This window comes from Passer montanus, unplaced genomic scaffold, assembly GCF_014805655.1.
Source record: "Passer montanus isolate IOZ18808 unplaced genomic scaffold, ASM1480565v1 scaffold31, whole genome shotgun sequence".
NCBI lineage: Eukaryota > Metazoa > Chordata > Aves > Passeriformes > Passeridae > Passer > Passer montanus.
Genome location: NW_024367819.1, coordinates 8439335 through 8449398, shown reverse-complemented (window position 1 = coordinate 8449398; position 10064 = coordinate 8439335).

Sequence of the window (10064 nt, the reverse complement as noted above, 5' to 3'; positions counted from 1 at the left end):
GTGATGTTGTGGGTAGGACATCCAGGGATATGGTGACAAGTGGGTGCCATTCAGCTTACATAATAAAGCAACACTGTCATTAGTTATCAGGCCCAACAGTGGCTAAACACATATATTTGCATCTTGTTACCACTTTTTGTGGGTTCAAAATTGCCTTTAGTCTAAAGACACACAGACAAAAAATTATTTGCCTTCCCTAGTTGATTAAGTAGTGATTCTGGAAGTGTAAGGCAAGTGGTGTATTTGAAAACTGAAGAAATTCAGTGTTATTAATAAAAGTACAAACTTGCAGGCCTCTAGAAATTACATTTTCAGCTCCTTCTACAAAAAGTTCTATCTCAGGAAGAAAAATCCCTCCAAGGCAAACTGGGCATCTGACAATGCAGCTGTCTTCGTACACTGTTTAAAGTGAAATGGTTTGATAGAATAGATAATAAAGAAAGGGGCACAATGAAACCAAAGAAAAATTGGGTATGTTTGCAATAACAGCCAGCTGATGGAAAAGCCAAACAAGAGCTGAGTGAGTCAGAGTCTGGCTGAGAGGCACAGCAGGTGTTAATGGGCTCCAGTGGCTGAAGGGGCTTTTGAACTGAAAGGTATGAAAAAGTCAGGCCAGGATAAGGATGGTGCCTGCTAAACTTCCACCTTAACGATTTGCTGATGTGGAAAGAAAATGAAAGTTCAGCTCAGGCTCCATACTGGAACAGGAATTGAAAATTAATATCTTGTAATTCCCAGTAATGCTATCCAAGGAAATGTTATGGTGTTTAAATAAGAGAATCTGTAGAGCCAGCTTGTTCATCTGTCTTGCTAAGAGGGTTAATGTTGGGAACCAAAGGCAATTAATCAGTGCATCTTCTAAAACCTGTTTATTTCTCATGGGAATAGATTTCAGACTTGAAAGTCTTAGAGTCCTTATGGCTAAATAAAATAACTCAGTGCAACATTTGAAGTATGTAAATGGTTTTATGACAATTGCAGCTCTTTTTCTTTCAGCAAAGCATTTGCCAACAGGCTATGAATTTGAATTTGTTCCCAAACCAATTTCAACATAATTTTAGCATAATTTTTGTCAGCTTGCCATGATGAGTATTCATTGTTTATTTGTGCCATATGAATATTCATTCAAGTTTGCAATGATGTTTCTCTCTACTGATTTGGCAACAATCACAGAAGCAAATAATTCATTGAATACATGTAATTTTTAAATACATCTTTGGTCTGAAGTCTACCAAGAGCATTGCAGCACTGAGAAAGTTTTTCATCCAGACGCTCTCAAAAGTATTTGTGTTAGTGCATTTGATGTTTGGCTTTTGACAAAGCTTCATGAACCCATCATCCTCAACTTGCCACCTCAGTGCTACAGCACAGACTGCAGTCACAGATTTGCATAACTGCTGAAGTTTGAACTACTGATTTAATAGTTTATTCATGGAGTGAATAATCTACAATATACATAATTTAAGATTTTGTAAACCATCTTGTGGTGCCTATAGGCATGGCTGTGGCAAGTGTTATGCTTATGTAATATACAAGTTTTCATCTAAGGCTCTTAAAGGCAAGGTTAGCAAAATAGATTTCAAGATAATGTAGCATAATGAGGATTATTTGTTGGCTATGTTTAATGCTGATTATTTTAACTATCCAATTTTCTGACAGAAAAGAAGTTGATTTTCTAATGGAAATGACAACTTTTCAGTTTTCCATTCACTTCTATCTCATTCTTACATATTTCATTTTATAGTTTAAAACAAAAGAAAAAATAACTGAAAGAGTATTTGGGTGGAATATTTTTTTGGCTGCCATCACATTTTTTTTTACGTCTCCCAAGCCCACAAAGAAATTGTGGTGTAATTGTGGCACTTTTCTTCTGACTATAAATTGAAAATTACATGCAGAGGCTCAGTCTTATGGTAATCTTTTCAAAAATATTTTTAAACTGAAAAACGTGTTGATAAAAAGATAGTGCAAGCAATCCAAAGGTGCTGTCAAGGGCTAGTGAAGTTTCTTTGATAAAATTCTGAGGCAACATATTGTGAACCTCTCTGCAGTGATTCATTCCAGAGCTATTTTCCAGTTTACAGTTTCTCTGATTGTTTGAGTAGAATAAAACCTTGAACAGAATAAAAACAAAGGAACAGTAAAACTTTTCAATCTTGGATTATATTTAGAGTTTGAAATTTGAGAAATCTATCATGCAACTGGAATGGCATGTTTCTCCTTTCATAATTGCTCTGTATGAGATATTTCTAAAATAGAACATTTTGGGTGGAAATCAGCTGCATTACTGTTGCTGTGTTAATTTTGTCTTTTGCCCACTTTGTTGGCTGTTTGGTGAAAGAAAAAATCACTATCATGTTCCTTGCCATACTCTGAAGATAAAAAGGGGGCAATAGGCATGGTTTTACTAATTGTTTATCTTGATTTGCTTTTTACTTGGATTAATGGAACACATTGCTTAAATTCCTGCTCAATATCCCACTTTATTCTTAAAGCAGGTGGCAACTGGTACTCAAAGTATGCAGTAGGTCTGGAAATGGCAATCAGACATCTGCTGTGTGTGGAAATGAAGGGGGGGGGGTGTGTGTGTCTGTATATACATAAATACCTAAATATACATACATATGTATAAAAATGTGCATTCATATATGCACCTACCTGTGTACAAATGCATGCATGAGCAAATATACATGCATATTCTAGATTTTCAAAATAAACCCACAAATTAATCAGCTAACACATTCTGCTTAAGAGTTTTTCTCTGATTTCGCTGCTAATATTTCCATGTGGTTTTTTTTGTTTTGAAAATAAAGAAGTATTTTCCTGTCTGAACCTCCCCCACTCACATTATCTTCCCAGACAACACAATTTCTCCTCTTTATTTTCCATTTCATGTTCTTTCTCAAAGAAGCACCTCTGACTCCTTCTCCAAAATCACAGGGCTCTGACAGCTGTCTGCTCTTAACTGATTTTTTTTTTCTCTTTGAAATACAGCATTCCTGGCAGCCCAACACCCTGTACTGTAGCTGCATTGTAGTTTGAAATTCTTCTCCACCCTCCACACCCATTAGTCACATTCTCTTCCCCACGGTGGATCTCTGTGTTTATCTTGCTCACCATGATGAATTTACCCAGTGCTGGTTAACGATGTACTCACAGAGTCAATTCATAAAACTAAGTTAGGTATTTATTAAGAGCGGTGATGGAGAGGTGCAATTGCACCTGCCTTTTAGCAGTGTGTACACAGACTTCAAATCATGCCTTCCTCAGGCTTGGACTTGCCAATTCCCATGCAGCCTAGTAGTAGATTTGAAAAATAGCTTGTAATGGTTTGGATTTCTCAGTTATTCCACTGTCAGTTTATCACTGCCATATCTGTTTGGCACTGCTATAAAGCCACCTGTGAAGCCATGTCTATTTCATATTTTGCACTGGGGCAGTTGGCCTTGAGACAGCATCTCAAAAGCTTTTTATTGACCCGTGCAACTGGAAGGGTGTTTGCAAGATAATTTAGTTAATTAGCTCTGCTAGAAATCCCATTGATGCTCCTCCTTCCAATAAAGTAAAATGTCTTGGAGGGATGTCTTTCATCTGCTTTCCAACAGAACCAGGGAACATTTGGGCCATATTTTATGCATTGTTGTATGTGTAGGAAATGTGTCCTGGAGGAATTGGTTGTAAAATCTGAGGAAAAGCTTGCCTGTAACAGTGGCCTCCCATTTATTTCACTACAGGTACAAGTTAATAAGGAAAAACACAACTGCACTCTTGAACTTAATTTAGTCAGCAGTGTTTGAGCTCATGCACAGAGCAATTAGCAATACCCAAACTCTTCCCTTCACCAAAAAGAAAAGGAAAAACCTCATCTGTTTGAAGTGGTCTGAGACAATTCACTGAGAGTAGGAAGTGAGTGACTTCTCCCAGTTGTCCCCCATGACTGTACCAAGAGAGACAGCAAACTGGCAGCCTGCTCAGATGGATCTTTCAGTTAAAAAACATGTAGGGTTTTTTTCTAAAAATCAAAATTATTATCTTTTACACAGTAGTTAATTTTTCAAAGTGTGCATTCAGAGCAGTTACTATAATCTATTTCTGTGCAAATGATGTGAGATGTGAGACTTTCGCAAAGTGGTGAAAAAATATTTAATTACAAAAGAAATCTAAGAACTCTGTCTTTTCACAATTATATCAGAGCCTCTAGAACTTCATTTACTTAATTACTGTCAAGAAATGTTTCAACGGTTTTGAGTGTAGGGTAGAAACCAGAGATGATAATTGCCCTGTTTTGCATGTGATACCTTGCAATAACCAGCAATTTTAAGTTATGGGGAATAAATGAGCAAGACAAACTGAGGCTGTGTCCTTTGTCAAGCAAAGGCCCTTTCTGGTGCCTGCCTCCCACCTCTTCTTGTTGCTCCCATCAGAGGTTGTTCGGAAACTGGTGGTGGATTTCCCCTGCCGTCGCATGGTCCTTGTTTGGAAGGGACACCAGGATGGGACACACCGGGATGTTGAAGCATCTTCATGCTGTGAGCAGGAATGTGACCCAGGCCAGCAGAACTGGGGCACAGCAGAAGGTTTGTAGGTTATATTAAGTGTTGTGTCCATTATTTTCTTGTTCTAGAATTGATCTTTCAAATCTTTATGGTCCAAATTTCGATCTGTGATGTTATCATGAATCTGTAGATAACATTCTTTAAGATCAAATTGGATTGGTTCATTAGCAATATCAGAACTGTCCTAAGCCAGATGCTGAAATAAACATTCATGTACGAAATATGCTTACACACACACACACAAACCATGAATATATATAATATATACAAATGACAGTGCACAATGCTTTAATAGCACTCTTACAACATTCTGTTAATTTTATTGTCACTTTACCTCTGCATGCCAGATTTAACTTTTGATTTCAATGTTTTGCCTTTTCTTATTTCAAAAAAACCCTACAACTTTATTGCAATATTAACAGAGTTTGATTTGGGGGTTAGATTTTTTCTGCCTTTTTTTTTCCTTTAGAAAAGAACTTCTGCCTTGAAAGTGAGTTTATTTTTTATAGATTCCAAGCCAGGTGCTGCAAATAGACATCAAGATGATGATATAGAATGGAAATAAAATTTGAGAGACCAGAAACTGTTCCTGGAGAACTAGAACTAAATCTTTTAACTATTTAAATTTTTTTTGAGTAATAGTAAGCAAAGTTATATATTTGTATGTTGGTTATATAGTTAAGTTAGGACTGGCTCTATGAGGAACTTGATTAGTTTTTTTGAAATATTATCCCCTGATAATGAAAAGTCAGTATTTCTGATGTTTGTGGGTTTTTTATAAACAAAGAGCATTAGGTTGAAGACATCATTATTTCTTAAGAAGCTCTGAAATGATTGTTGCCCAGTCAGGCGTGAATCTGGCAAAGAACCCTCCAACTGCACAAGAGACCAGACCACAACAACCTCTTTGCTGAGGCAGAGGTCCTTTAATGGGACTTACTGAGTGGTGCTAATTGCACAATTCTTACCCAAATCTTATCAGGAAAGATCATCTCTGCCAACCATCTCTGGCTGACTGGGCAGAATCAGATTTCCTCCCTGAATATTCCTTATGGCTCTGATTCAGGTGGCTGACAGCAGCTTCTAGTGGAAAAGTCAGCAAACCCATACCTAGAGCTGAGCAAAGTCATTTCTATAATACACAGAAAACAGGAATGTCAGCAGACCCATACCAGATGAGTCTCACAAACTGTGAACAATTTGGAGCAAAATATTTTCTTGAGCTCTGTATAAAATAAAATCCCATCCTGTGGTCAAAATATGTGAGAAGTTAAAAATTTCGACTAGTACTTGTGCCAAGAGGATGTTATCTGTTTCAGTATAATGTACATCAGATGTCAGAGAAGGGCCTGCTTTTTGAGCCTGAAAGCCATAAAAGTCTCAACAGAAAAATGACAAGCTGCTTTATGGAACAATCTCCAATATTAGAACTAAGGTAACAGAGAAGCAACACAGGAAACCTCCACTGCATCCATATGCACTCAGCTGAGCTGTGGTGCCCTGAATTATTCCAAGCTGGATTTTTGTTGTCTATCTCCTGCTCATGCTCATGCTCATGCTTGCTATTAGTCAGAACAACATTACAAAACAGGATTGTCATACAAAAGTTTTTCAGGTCTTAAATATAATATCTGGCATTTGGGCTCCAGGGAGTGTACAAAATCAGATCAACTTAAAGAAAAATAAAATAGTTTTAAGCAGAAATTCCTCTGATTTACCTGGAAGTGACAGAGGAAACTGAGGTCCCTGTTCACCCTGAGGGCATGGAGGCACATTTTGCACTTCAAAGCCCAAGTGGGAAGTTGGGACTCTGATCTGAAAATAGTGCACAGTCCTGTGCAGCTTAACACCTACAAATGGTCTGGTAAAACTTGGGGTCTGTTCATGAAGGCAGTGGTACTCACATGCAGAAATATCTGCAGCATCAGGCCCAAATGATAAGTGGCAGTCCCAGATGCAGTCCCAGATTTGTAATTCCCATTTCTCAGGCCCAGTTCTGACCACCAGAAGACTTAAAATGAGAAGGCCTGCTGTCATAATTGTACAGTGAATGTGATCTTAAATATTGTAAAAATTTTTAAATCATAATGAAAATAAAACCAAATTTATACAGCTTCCCCTCTGCCCCTGAAATACATCTTATTTTTTTTCCTCACTGACCTTGAAAAATATTTAATTTTTGTATTTTATTATAGTCACTCTCTTTCAGAGAATAATGCATGTTTTCAAATTGTGTTTGAAAAGACTTGGACAGTCCTTTCTTGCTGACAAAAACTGGAAAAGGTCAGGCTTGGCTTGGGTTCTTTAAAATTTAAACTCTTGTCCATTTCTATTGTTGCTGTTGTTAAAATATTGTAGGTATACATCCAAAATCTCCTAGAGGTGAAACAAACATCTGGTGCAGAAACTTCCATGCCAACATTTAGCCTCATGGCAATACAAATTTTAGCCCAAATTTCAACTCAAAATGAAAAAGCAGAGGGACAGCAGGGATTCAGGACCTGTCAGGTTATGCTTACCTGTCAGGTTTCTTTCTATCATCTGCCAACTAATTAAAGTAACCTTGTCAAAAAATTAAATTAACACTCAAGTGACATGACAGAGCTTTAGATGTTCTGGATAGAGGTTATCCCATTTCTCTCTTCTTGGCTGCAAGGAGCTGTTGCATACAGCTTTCTGCTGCCCCACTGATACTATATTTTAGTTGCACCACTGAGATATTGCAGAGATGATTAATCTTTCTTCTTCAGAAAGCCAACTTCTGTTTTCTCTCTGCTTTCTTGTTGAATTTTATGCACAGCAGTCAGACAAAACAAGGGTTGCACAGTGGAAGGATTTTGGGCTGCAAAAACACAACATAAAGAGTGAGGATATGGTGCCCATTCTTGCTGGCATTATTGCAAACATACTGTGCAGCCCATCAGCTGTTTGGTAGAAGATGTATTTTATAAAAAAGGGTCAGGGAGAATGTTTTTAAAAGGAACTCTCTGAAAAAATATCTGTCCATGAAAATTATGTCTGAAGCTTTAAAGTGCTGAGCATTTTATAATATTTTTTATTCTTGTTAGGTTTATCTGTATGCTTTGCATTACTTCGATTCTTCATCCATGTAACAATGCTTTGCCTCTTACACACATTTGGGATAAAGGAATTGATTGCTGTCTGGAACACCATCACCACCTTAGAAAAATCACTGAGACAAGCCCATTGCAAGAGGGCATCCTACTGCATACACCTAATCCCCATTTTCCATCTCTGATGTCTGTGATCTGTTAAATTCAATCACCATAAATGGGGCAGAGTTGGAACTATAGGTAGGTTTTCTTCAGAAAGTCCCCAGCACTAATATCAGAACTGAACTGGATAATAAAGTAGATTGTTTGTGAAAAACTCAAGTAAAAGAGCCTGTTGAATTGGAAAATTGGAAAGATTGGAACAATCACTTAAATTAGTGAAAATATGACAAGAAGAAAGGAAGCTGAAGCAGCAGTGTCAGTTAAAAGTAGAGTTATCACTGAATTTAATAGCTCTCCAGGGATGGGGAAGACCCAAGACATAGAAAAAAATTTTGCAAGCTCATTGAGGTAGGAGAACAAATGATAAAGGATACAAACACACTTGCTTATATAAGAGGTAAATAAGGAATATTGGAAATGAATACTGAATTAATTAGCAATGCTTGGAGCAATTATTTTGCAAGAGTACCACGTGAAGAAAATGCAAGAGAGGAAATAAATAATATAAATCCAATTGGGATGAGATAGGCTGCATTTAGATGGAGCAAGTAATAAAAACAGGCAGGAATATCAAAGTGAGGAAAGTCTCTTGATGAAGTGCCAATACATTTTCTGGGGTGACTTGTTAAGGAAGATATGTTTGATTGTTTTCCTAAGTCTAAGAAAGTACTAAACCAATGCTGTAAAACCTTTGCAAAGTATCTGTTTAAATGTGGAAAAGTGTTAAGCTCAGCACAAATTATTCAAGTGAAACGGTGCTGCAGAATATGAAGACTTGGCATGGATTACTGGAAGCATCTGTAGAGAGACTGAAATTTAGATGTGTTAGACAATTTCATGACAGGAGAGAGTGGAAAACTTGCTGTATTTATTTTCTTGAAAATGCAAAGAAAAAAGACAGCTACCAAAATGATTCTTGTAGAAATGGAAAAGGTACATGTAAGAGAACGAGAACAAGCAAGCTGGTTTGGAGAATTTTGTATGTGTCACCTTCACCAGAAAAGGTGCTCAAAAGAGACAAAATATGAGGGGGACTACCACAGAACATGCTATCACATAATGAGATGCAAAAGCTTGTGATGGCATTTCAGCTAAATGTTAACTACAGCAACACTTTCTTACTTAGGCATGAGTTAGGGTGATCTTTGGCAAGACTGAAGCCTTGGCAGGAACTGAAAAGCATCCTGCACAAATGACAGCAAAGGACAAGACTTTAGAGGATGCAGTTCTAATATGTTTTTCTGATCACTTTTTCAGTGCACTTTAGCTCTGTGGTGCAAGTATAGCTCAGATTTGCTCTATTCTTTAAAGACTGTGTAGAAAATCAGTGTGCTTTAATTTCTGGAAATTATGCCATACAGTTGATCAAATGCTTGGCTGCTCCGTGGAATGGAAAAAAAAAAAGAAATAAAAAACTTTAGTTCATCTCCAGACAAGCAGGGGGATTAAAAGAAAAAAAGGCACAGTTTCATCTGGGTTGTATATATGCACCTCAGGACTGCATTAATAGGACAGTCCTAAAATAACAGACAAAGAGACAATTGGGACAGAGGCCATAGGCTTCACATTCAGACAGGATTTAGAAGCAAGGAAACTTTTAACAGATAGTTGGTTACAGGCATGGTAAAGAATCATGCAAATGTTGCTGACTTCAACCAAGGAGAATTGTACGACAGAAGAACAGTTAGGAATTTTGCCTCTATTCTAAAAATCTGTCATCATCCAAAAAAGCTTTATTGGGAATAGAGAACACAGGGGAGATGTATTTGGCTTCTCAAACACAGGCAAATAACCTGTATTATAGACATGTTCAGTTTTCTCTTCTTCTCACAGGACAAATGCAGTCTCCACATAAGTGAAGAATGTGTCTAGACAGACGGTAGGGTGTTGGTGTCTGGCTCTCCCACCAGCCTTTGGAAGCCATCAAAAAACTTTGTTCCAAAACCTTTGGTGTCCAAGCTATGATCACATAGATCTAATTATCAGTCAGGCCATCAGTCAGGCTGCATGTTAAATTCTTCTTAAGACTGACATTATATTGCCTAATTTAGCACTTTTATGACTGGACAAAAGGGGCTGCAAGCTGGTTGTGAAAGCTGGACTTTTCAAATGAAGAGTCCACAGCACTTACAAAATCTTCTATTTGTTCTGCATACTGCCACCAAGTATTTGCTTTGGGATTCTTGTTTGTTTTGGGATGTGGTTTTGTGTGTGGGTAATCCACGCCTTCCCAGCTCTGCTCGACAGAGACGGCGTGGTATTCTCGTGATGA